The sequence below is a fragment of the Sorghum bicolor genome, chromosome 5 (genome assembly GCF_000003195.3).
Source record: "Sorghum bicolor cultivar BTx623 chromosome 5, Sorghum_bicolor_NCBIv3, whole genome shotgun sequence".
Lineage (NCBI taxonomy): Eukaryota > Viridiplantae > Streptophyta > Magnoliopsida > Poales > Poaceae > Sorghum > Sorghum bicolor.
Window position 1 is genome coordinate 59,591,266 of NC_012874.2, and position 12,173 is coordinate 59,603,438.

Here is a 12,173-nt window from a genome sequence, read left to right on the forward strand (position 1 = left end):
TAGAAAGTGCCATCAAAAAATAAAGTACCGGGAAGTATTGGAAATACCTTACGGGATCAGTACCAAAATATGTGGACTGATACCGATAATTTTTAAGCAATTTTTAGTTATTATTAAAAAAAATGAAGGGTAATCCAGTAATTTCACTCCACAGCACGTGTACAGATACAGATTCCTATGCATTTGTAGCAGTGGCGGATCTAGGATTTTAATCATGGGGGTACGAACGAAAACGATATAGTTCATCGATATGAACATAACATAATTAGATCACTAAACGGTGATAAAATAGTTGTGAATATAGAGTGTTAAGGTTGTTATATAAACTGAGTAGACTAGCAATTATGTATAACAATATATTATACATGTATATATTATTAAAGAGTATACATATTAAATGTTTTTCAAAAAAATTTGGGGAGACAGCTGTCCCCCCATGCTACTACTCTAGAACCGCCCCTAATTTGTAGCCCTTAGCTGTACGTATACATGTTGCTAATACAACGTGATAAAAAAAAGTTCGCTATATACAAGTACATGTGTAGATACAGATTAGGCACAGTGGCCAGTGGGACGTCGAGGTCTTGTTTTCTTGTGGCGACGTGTGTGCGCGGTCAAAGCTTCTCCGTGAGGAAACGTATGTATACAGTGTTTTCCTGCTCCTATTACTAATCTACCTTTCTCTCCTATAATTTAATTTTACAGATTTTCTTTCTTGAATTAACTGTTTGTCAAAATAAAAATACAAAGTATCCAAGTAGTACCAGTACTTTACAACCACCGAAACAAGCCTCGTTTATGTTATATTTTTGGGCTACAGATATGTTTGGTGTCTTTTATTAATAGCTAGACTAGAGTGCATACCTCATCTTAGATATGTTTGCCATTTCGTTGTCATTATTATTATGCCAAGTGCAAATGTTGTTTTAAGTTTTGTTATCAGCCGCATATACATTCGTCAGGGCTAGCTGTATGATATATTGTGTGCGATTTAGGGGGTTTGGGAAGGCCATGGCATGTCTCAATGATCTCTGTACCTTGTCTATCTTGCATTATAGATGTATTGGCTTTATATGAGTTATGAAACTAAATATCTATGGAACTATGCATTAAAGATATTTCATCCATTTGAAATTTTCCATTGCGAATTATCTTATTTAACTTTCATCATGGAAAATGCATGGCTGCATTAATTACAGTTTACAGCAGCACTCCTCGCCAATATTTCTTTTAACACAGTGGGAACCTTTCACCTTGTATCCGTGTGTTCCGCAATAAGGTATGCATAAATCATTTATGCAGGGTGTACATCTGAAGCAATATTCCGCCTTTATCCCTCCAGGGCAGCCTATGCCAACATGCAACACAGTATAAGTCATTAAGTCAAATAAGACTATTTATTTGGTCGCACTAACGTAACTGATCTTAATTATAGAACAAAGAAAAACGTAGAGTAACAAAATTAGTGGTGCGTACAACCTCCAGCTTGGCATGATGGAAAAGTAGCCATGATCCCAAGAACCAAGATCAAAGCAGCAGCCAAGTACACAATCCTAGTACATGTCTTGATTGACGATGCCATGAAGACGAGAATATTGCTGTTGTTTCGTTTTTCTGAGATCTAGCTATGAGAGGATTACTTATGGATGTATCGCGTGCATATAAAAAAGGCACAACCACATCAAGTGCATATTTATACTATCCGAAGGTATGCTCTTTTAATATTTTTTAATTTGTTGTTATGTATACATTGGGGATAGAGATATGGATATTTTCTAGCTGCACAGAAATTAATATACAATTATACTTATATCTGGACCGATCGATCTTAGATAGGATTGATATCTCTTCATAGACTATGAGATACATATCTTAGTTTTATCTAATAAAGTGGCGGTGCCAAGCCATATAATGCGACTAATTGATGATACCCAAGGCATCTGAGTCGTTCATTTGATGAATCATGTTCCCCTTAATTAATTTGGGGCCTTTTAGCACTATTGTTCACTACTTGTAACGCTTAAGGGCAACTCCAACTGATCCCTCAAAATTTGACCCCCTACTCCCACAAATGAGGATCCCTCACCCAGATTTCAGCCCTCATTTCTCGGTGTTCTCCAACCAAACTCTCATTTCAGGCTCCTATTTCCCCTCACCTATATTTTATACATAACTCGTAACTACCAATTCCAACATTTTGTATTTAAACTGTGTTAGTATTATTGTAATGTGTATTTATTAATGATAATTTTGTATGGCTTAATATTGGTGGAATTGTTTTTAAGATAATTTTCAACTTTTAATTTTTGATTTGTCAGTCTTAGAACGGCTATGTATTTGAAATGACACTCTTCCAAAGGTCGTTCTTCCAACGGCTTTAAATCAAACAGTCGCTCTATCTCCAATGGTTATACTTTCCAATCTATATATATTTATATGTATTGTCATTCTCTTTCCTGAATCAATTCCGACATTGTGTTCCTTCTTGTCCACTAAAAATGAGTCATCTCTCCCAACTAGGATCATCTTCCTCATCAGATGATGGTGATGATGTTCTTGAGGAAACCCTTACTGCATTACACCAAGCACACACTTAATACCAAGCTCTCAAAGCTCCACGATAGGGTGGTTCTGTACCTGGCGTCAGTATATTCATCGGTACATAAAGAGTGGACATTGGAGTTTATACAATGAGTATTTCTCCAAAAATCCAATATATGGGCCACATTTCTTCCGGCATAGGTTCACTAATAGCATGTTAATTTTTGTGTCACTTCTTTCCATATTCCTATGTTCATGTTTGCTTAGTTTGGATTTGTCCCTCAGGTTTAGGATGTCTTATTCGCTATACCTTCGCACATTGCAAGCTGTAGAGCAACATGATAATTACTTTGAGCAGAAAAGAGATAGAGTTGGATGGCTCGGGTTATCATCTTTGCAAAAGATTACTGCAGCTTTGAAAAGAAAGGATGTGCAAAGAGCTTTTGGGGTTCTTCAAGCTCAATTTGCCATTGTTCGTGAACTAGCTCGTATGTGGGATAAAGCAACACTTAGACAAATAATGACAGCTTGTGTCATCATGCACAACATGATCCTTGAAGACGAACAAAGTCAAGATGAATACGAAGACATCCATTACGAGGGTGTCGGCCAGCTTGTGAGACCTACTCCACCTGAAGTTCGTAATCGTACACAAGAGTTCCGTGAATTCCTACAAGCTCATCACAATATCACAAACAAGCAAATGCACACCCAACTTCAGCAAGATCATATCGAGCACCTTTGGCAGCATCACCCGGACATGTATCAATATTGAACCTTCATATCCATGTAGTCTTGTACCATCTGTTTTTTTTTCAATCATGTATCAGTCTTGTACCATCTATTTTTTCAATCATGTATTAGTCATGTACCCTTTCAATGATGTAACAGTAGAGTACCTTCTATTTCATCAATCATCTGTGCACAAATTAACAGAGTTCGATAGTTTGGGGCACAAATTGTTCTTACAGAGTTCCATGGATAACAAACACGTTGGTAAATAATTTAAATAAACATAGTCGACAGATCACAAACAAAAAACAAATAAACAAGATGCTTCTAGACTTCTAGTTGCCACCACCACAATGTCGAGCAATGATCTCATTTTTGCAATGTCTTATAAAATACATGTTGTCCCTCACTCAGACCATTAAGGTCCGTCATCATAATTTTCACATTAACTTCTCTGTTTCAACTCTATTTCTCGTTGCATTAAATCCAGCTTCCTATTCTTTACGTGTTGCTTCATTTCAAGCCTTCTAGTCCCTACGGCAAGCCTCTCGTCATTAAGTTCTTTTTTCTTAACCTCCCTCATCTGTTCAGCCTTTGCTCTCTTTGCCCACAATTTTTCCATTGCCTCCATGCATGTAAAGGCCTTCTCCTTGAGAGCTAGGATTTTTACCTCAGCGTGCTTTCTCCTTCTTACCATCTGGCCTTGCTTTCTTTGGTGATGTATGACTTGGTCGGTCCTCTTCAACAACATACTTACTTTCATGAGTTCCTGGTGTACATGACCCTAGAGTTGCAGTTGAGGAACTCTTGTGTTTTTTTCTGAGAGCTTTGACAGGTCTCAAAACTTAGATCAGCCCACTTCTGCTCATGCTTTAGCTTACTCCAGCAGTGCATCAAAGTAAATGGTTTCCCCTCTGGATCTTTTTCCTGGTACATTTCCTTTGCCCGTTCTATCTGCACAGAAACAAGCGTTGGCTACCATGCACAAAAGATACACATTTTCAATCAACTAACAGAACTAAAGAACTTACCTTATCTTGCTCGATCAGCCCGCTTTCTCTTCTATTCTGAACTTGAGTATACCATCCACAAAATCTATTAACACTTTATGGATGATACCCCAATGGTGAGAGAGATAGAGAACTAATATTACGCTCTAACTCAAAAGTCTTCTGCTCATGATAGTAATCAAGAATTCCCTTCCAATAGGTACTACGAGTTTTATCAGTGCCTTGAGTTAGATCCAAGCTAACTTATAGCCATGCTCATACCAACATATTGTCTTCCTGGGGAATGAAATTTCTAGTCCTCTTCTTACTTGGTTTCAGGGGGGCAGTACATTGTTCAGCATGTGTTTCACCGTGTGTTTCAACTTGAAACTCATCAAAACATAGATCATTCGTGTCCCCATTGCCTGAGAGAAAATTAACCTAGCTCTGCATTGGTGTCCCCATTGCCTGAGACCAAATCAACCCAACTCTGAATAATTTTAAGAACACACACAAATCAACTTGAACAACTAAATGATAAGACCTTAATTTTTCTACAACAACTAGATAATTCTCAATACTCAATAGGTACAAAAAATCTCATGAATTTTAGATAAGTTCTACAAGAAATTGTGGCCATCTCGTAATCGCATAATCTACAGAAGCATAAACTTCTTGAGCTATTAAATAAATCCAAAAAATGGCCTAAATGACACCTACAAAGCATCAAGGGGCAAGCTGCAGCGGGTCGTTCTTCACCTATTAAACAAATCTAAAATCCATCGGCCACACAGCAAGGGGCGACCTGCACCCAGCCATGCACAAATTGGTGACCAGCACGTGCAAACTCTAGGAGGCCGGGATACAGGGGGCGGGCAGACGGCGGCTCCGGCAGGCTGCGCATCAGGTTGCGAACTCCAGCAAGTTGCCAAGCACGGGCAAACGGTAGGCAGATTTAGCAGGTACTTGAGATCATGTACTCAGACTGGCTCGCAAATGTAGTATTAGTACAAAAAAAGAATGGAAAAATGAGAATGTGCATAGACTTTACTAATCTGAACAAAGCTTGCATAAAGGATTCCTTCCCATTACCTAGAATAGATGCCTCCGTCGACAAGGAAGCAGGTTGCCAAAGATTCTCACTTCTATATTGTTTCTTAGGATATCACCAAATTTGGCTAAAAAAGAAGACGAAGGAAAGACTAGTTTCACAACATCTTTCGGCACATATTGCTACACCAGAATGCGGGAGGGACTGAAGAGTTGCAGAGAAACATAATTGCATATGTCGACGACATTGTAGTGATGAGCAAGAACAAAGATCACATTCAAGACCTAAAAGAAACCTTCGCTAACTTAAGAGCGGCAGGACTCAAACTCAATCCAGAAAAATGCATATTCAGAGTCAGCAAGGGCAAGATGCTAGGATACATCATCAGCTCCAAAGGCATCACCAAAGCAATTATGACAATGGCAGAATCCTCAACCAAAAGGAGGTGCAAAAGCTCACGGGCAGGGTGGTAGCACTTAACAGATTCATATCAATGTCCGCTGAGCGAAGCCTCCCATTCTTCAAAGTACTAAGAGGTGGGGACAAAGTAGAATGGGGACCAAAACAGTAGAAGGCCTTGACACAGCTCAAAAGCTACATCGCAACCAATTTGATGGTAACTGTACCAGATCTGGAAGCCCCGCTACTCTTATACGTAGCAGCCTCCGAACACATGGTCAGTGTAGTCCTGGTGCACGAAAAGAAAGAAGAGAATAAGATTTTGCAGAGGCCCATTTACTACGTCTCCGAAGAACTATTAGGGGCAAAGCTAAACTACATAGAAATTGAGAAAATTGCCTACGCAGTTTTGACCGCCTCAAGAAAGCTGAAGCATTACTTTCAACGCCATGAGATCAAAATCCCAACATCCCAACCTTTGGGTGATATTCTGAAAAACAATGAAGCCTCTAGAAGAATAGGTAAATGGGCCACATAATTGTCTCAATTCGAGATAACATATGTCCCTAGAACCGCAATCAAGTCCCAAGCTTTGGCAGACTTTATGGTGGACTAGACACCTCCGGCTCGAGCAAGCACAAAGGAAAACCATCAAACGTGGACTCTGTTCACAGATGGAGCATGGGGCCAAGTAGGCGCAGGAGCTTTGGCAGTCCTAATCGCTCCATCCGGCTAATACGCTGCAAGGCTAGAATTCATGGGAACGAATAACATAGCAGAATATGAGGGACTCATCGTGGGACTCAACAAGGCAAAGGCATTAGGAGCAAATTAATCAAAACAGATTCCTAGGTCATTGCCAGACAGGTCAAAAAAGAGTACGTAGCCCACAACCAAGAATTGGCAAAAAATTTGGCAGTGGTAAGGGGACTAGAACGAAGGTTCAAAGGATTCACACTATCTCACATTCCAAGATCTGAAAACTACGAAGCAGACGAGTTAGCAAAGGTTGCAGCAAACAACTTGCCTATCCCACTAGAGACCTTTTACCAAGTCCTCAAATCATTTGCAATGGAATCTTTGCCAAAGGCATTCCGCATGGTACTACTCACAGAAGGCAAGGACTGGATTCAAGCAATCATAGACTCTCTGAACAACAAAACAAGCACGGCTTCTGTACAAGAGGGGAGTGGTCCAACCATTGCTAAAATGCATATCTCAAGATGAAGGAAAAGAGCTCCTACATGAAATACATGAAGGAATGTGTGGCTCCCACATAGGACCATGGGCACTATCAGCGAAAGCCCTAAGACAGAGATTCTATTAGCCAACACATATCAAAGATGTTGAACATATTGTAAAAACATGCAAAGCATGCCAGAACTTGCACCACATCAGTCAAACCCCTTAGCACAGACACAACTCATTCCGCCAACCTGGCCCTTAAAAAGGTGGGGCATGGACTTGGTAGGCCCCTTGTCAATCGCACAGGGGGGAACAAGATCGTTGTAGTCGCAATAGAATACTTCACTGGATGGATTGAAGCAAAACTCTAGGAACCATCACATCAGAAACAATCAAGAAATTCTTCCGGCAGAACATTGTGTGCAGATTTGAAGTGCCAAGCTTGCTAACGTTGGATAACAGAAAACAATTTGATTCAAAAAAATTTAGAGAGTTTTGCAAGAGCATAGGAACCAAGATCACCTTCGCATCAGTCTACCATCTAGAATCAAATGGACTGGTAGAAAGAGCAAACAAAATAGTTTTCTCCGCAATCTCCAAGATATTGTTCAACCTCCGAAAGGGAAAATGGATAGAAGAATTACCGAAGGTTATATGGTCTCACAACACAATCGCCTCAAGAACCATAGGGTTCACTCCCTTCAAACTGTTGTATGGAGAGGAGCAATGCTCCTAGAAGAAATCAAGCACCCAAGCCTTCGCACAATGAAACAATCATTAGCTGAAGACACAAGGCTAGAAGCCATGGAAAACATCACCAAATACCAACAAGAGACAAAAAGATGGAAGGACCAAAAAGTTGTCAGGGAGAACATACAAGATAGGATTTAGTCCTCAGAAAAAAGGAAATTCATCAAACATTAGCAAGCTCCAACCAATGTGGGAAGGACCTTACATGGCAAAGCAAGCAGAGAGACTAGGTTCCTTCCACTTGATTGACCATGAAGGAAAAGCCTCCGCACACACATGGAACAAGACAAACTCTGTAGGTTCTATGTTTAAATGTAAGGTTGGCCTTCATAAAATTATAAGCCAGGTCACCTCTGCCTAGAAGGAGGAACCTTCGCATGACCTTCTTTAAAAAAGCCGCCCTGAACAATTGGACCAGCCATCAAAAAGAACTTCTCAACGCCGAACAGGTGACCAACGGACACTTTGACGTCAGACAGGCTCTCCTCTAGCTCTTGAGAAACGAAAATCTCAAGCATGCACTCCTCAAAACTATCAAACCAACCACCAAACCTAACACATAGCAAATCATGGAAAGGGCCGATGAAATCGGCCAAGACAGGACAAGACAAAGGAGTGGAAGCCACCGCAAATTGGGACAGAGAGCATCAAGAGGGCAAAAGAGAGCGAAGGTAGTAAGAAGAGCAGGTGAAAGCGACAGCATAAGGACTCCAGACGCCCCCTTTATATAGGGCAGCCTGCAATGGTTCGCTACCCGAGGCCCAACAGATACCTACAACCATCGACCATTTGCGGTTCTCAAGGCAAAACAGTTGCATCAATAGAGCGCAATCACAGCCAATGTTAAGCAAAGCAAGTAACGGACAAATCGTCACATCAGTAGTAGGCACCTTTAGCCATCAAACTAAGGATACGCATGAATGGCCACATCCTATGCACTAGGGGGAAGGCGAGACCTCCGCCTGGCCATCAAGCGAGGGGGAAGGTCCAGGCTTTTGAGCACACGGCCCGCAGGTGTGGCCCCATGCTCAAAAGGGAGGAAAACTATTAGGGATTCAACCACGCCTTCCCCCCAGCTGCTTCAGAAGTAAAAGTCACCACAACTCAATCATAGTGGCCAGACCTTCATAACCTGAACCTTCGTACAATAGGATACGAAGGTCTAGGGAAAAAGTTAACGTTAATGCAATTTGATTCCGTCAAGTAGGTGTGCAAGAACCGACCCGATGCGGAGGACCCAGAGAAGCGGGCATCGATCCTTCGGCTGGTGATCGGCGAAGGATCTAGAGCCTCTAACAGAGACAAGGCAAAGAACCTCGAGAGGCGAGCGTTGGTCCTTCGGTAGCTAGTTGGCGAAGGATCCGCAGTCTTTGGCGGAGGCATGGTGGAGGTTCGGGCTGCGTTACGGTTAGAGTCCCGGTTGGTTGACTTGTAACGTGGTTAGGAATTACTCAAGTAGCTCTGTAGGTCGCAGGCAGGGGGTAGAATATGCTGGAATATTCTGCCACCGTCACGGGGTATTTCAGTAATGAATATCGGTCGGAATCCTCGCCCTATATAAAGGGGTTGTAAATGCTCCTCTAGGAGATAGATGGAAAATTTATTGAAGCCTTTATTGTTCTAGGGTTTCATGCTATCTCTTGTCCGTTAGATCGCTTGGTCTCCTGCAGCAACGAGTGGGAGCTCTGGCCAGCAGCGAGGCCACAATATTTGACAAAAAAGCATTACGCACAAATGAGGACCTTCCATCGCTTAAAGACGAAGGCTCAAACGCTCGGAACAACCTCAGCAATGCAAAAGCACAAAACCTTCACAAAAGACCCAGCGAAACCCAGGCAGCAAAGTTGATCCGGTCAAAAATGACAAAGTCCTATCCTTATGAGGCATCAAAATTTGACCAGCAAGTGAGCACTCAATCCTGACAAAGACCTGACGAAACCTCAGGCTTCAGGAGGAAAAACAAGAACTTTCAGAACAAACCTCCACAAAAACATAGGCAAAGACTGTCATAGCTAGCCAGAACATAAACGCTCACCCAAACATTCACACACTAAAAACTGAAAGCTCATGCATTCGAACATGCAAAACCTACAACACCCAAGAACCCGTACGTAGGCACATGGAATTAATAAGCACATGGCAATGCCAAGAACCTCAACAAACAAAGTGCACTCGTCAAAAATGCCCCAACCAACAAAGTATACATAGTTAATAAACAACCACTATAAAAACCGCACACTCCAGCAGCGGCAACCTCAGTCAGGGGAAAACACCACAAACCAGCAACAAGGCCCAACCCTCAAAAGCGCCAAAACTAGTAACGAGGGAATAATGGAAGCTGGAGTGAGCTTACCCAGTAGCAGCACCAACAGTATAGTACGAAGACTTGTAAGAAGTAAACCTAGCAAAGGAAACATGGAGCTCAAAAGCACAACGCAGCACCCATGACACTGTGATGAACAACCATCACAGGGTGGTGTACAACTTCAACAACAACACGACATGTGAGTTCCAGAAGTTGTGGGAGGGTATCATACGAAGTCTTGTAACATCCCCCACAACCAAGGAAACAACACCGCGAAGGCCAACCTCACCAATGTTTGATGGGAGCGCCCCACCAAAGGAAAAAGGGACAAACCAGTAAAGGCACTCAACAAGAAAGCCCTCAACATCTACAGTAGCACCAACAGAAGTAGCCTTCACAAGACCAAGCACAACCAATGCCTTTGGAACATCTAACATCAAGCACGACACGTCACCAGTAACACAAAGATCCTTAGGATCAACACCACAGTGACGCGCAGGTTTGGCTGCACAAGAAGATAATTTGCAAAAAACAAAAAGAGAGGCAGATGCAAGCACAAATTGTTACAAAGTGTCTCTCATGCAAAATAAAACTTTATTTATAACATTAATAGTTACTTTGATCAGCATTACATTAGTGAAAACAAGATACAAAGCTAAGTTACAAACTTGACTACAACACTTAAAACAAAAACCTCCGCCATCTAAGAGGCAAAGGAGTCAACTGTCACAAAAAACCCTAACATCCAAAGGACCAAAAATACATATGTTGCTGCACAAATCATGCGTGACATACTCCACCAAATCATTCGTTGAATGCGAAGGAAACTTGCGGTGCCACCTTTCTAGAAGCTCCCTGCTAATGTAAATATTGCCTCGCTTCAAGGCTTCCAGAGCTACGTATCTTGTAGAACCAGGAAGGGTAGCTCCTGGCGGGACAACCTCTGTAGAAGGACCACACGAAGGACAAGGAAGAACGCTCTATAGATCAAAACAACGAAGCTTAATAATAAAACGTTGACAAAAAGGAAAGTACCATTATATATACAAGAACCATCATCAGTCTTGATTCAGAAAGCACCAACCTCCAGGCGACCAAGAAGGTAAAGCTCCGCCATAAGATCAGGATCATCTAGCATAAGGAAGTAGGGCAGAAGCCCTCGTCATCCTCACAAGGCTTGCCAAAGACTCATAAGCACGGGTACGAGGGTTGCGCAAAAAAAGAGTGCTAAATAAGCCTAACAAGTATGATGATAAACCCATGAACAGACTAAAAGAATAACCTAGGACGGAGGCCAAGTTCCACAGTGCGCAAGCGAGCGAACGAATTCTGATCCAACGTCATCAATATCAAACTCAACAAACTCAAACACATCTATAGTGTTACGAGTAGGAAAAGTGGCTTGCCAATATTCCTAGAACTCCACCCTCATAAAGATACCGTTGTAATAAAACAACAATGGAGCAACATCGCAAACCTCCTGCGCAGGCACTCCATTAGAGACCTACGTAGGGAATAGTGCCACACCATACTTGAAATTACAAAGCCAGCGACAACGTAGGCAACAACAATAAACAAAAGCATAAACAGAGTACCAAGTTAATCTATAAATAACTAAGTCTTTTTACACTCATCAAAACGACGAGAATCCTACTCTAAAAATCCTCACACCAGAGGAGAGGATTGCTTGTCCGATAGGCCGACTTCCTTCGTTGTCTCAGCTTTGGCTGCTCCCTCATCCTCCTTTGTTCCTACTTCTCCAGCCAGAGGAACATCAGAGGCAGGAACACTTGACTGGCCCATTTCACCAGCCTTCGCCTTCCGCTTCTCAGCCTCCTACAAACCAAATCAAACACGATTACAAAAAGAACCAAAAAGAAAGAGAAAAAACAAAGAAAGACCACATAAACAACCAACCTCGAGCCACCGGGACTCAGCCATACTCCTCGCCTCGGCTTGTCCGAACTTCACCCAGAAAGAGCAGATAAAGTTGCAGATGGACCTCTGCACTTCTGAAGAACCTTCACCAAGATCGGGGATAGTCCATCTGCACCGCCTTAGCGTGAGCACAACCATCACGCCTAAGCAGGCGGGCGAAGAACGACACCCCTGCCAAAGCTCCAAAATCAACAGCTCCATCAACAAAGTCAGGCAGTTTGCCAATATGGGACTTCAGCCACGCCAAAGCAGCGACAACACCCCTGCTCTGTGGAAGAGCAGA

At 42.1% G+C, this 12,173-nt stretch overlaps 1 long non-coding RNA gene across 1 annotated transcript; it reads right to left on the reverse strand.

Moving 5' to 3' along the window:
- On the reverse strand, positions 1,110 to 1,642 carry LOC110435399. The gene is made up of 2 exons (XR_002453062.1): positions 1,480 to 1,642; positions 1,110 to 1,348 (listed from the first exon to the last, which is right to left on the reverse strand). It is a non-coding gene; the product is annotated as an uncharacterized LOC110435399 (long non-coding RNA).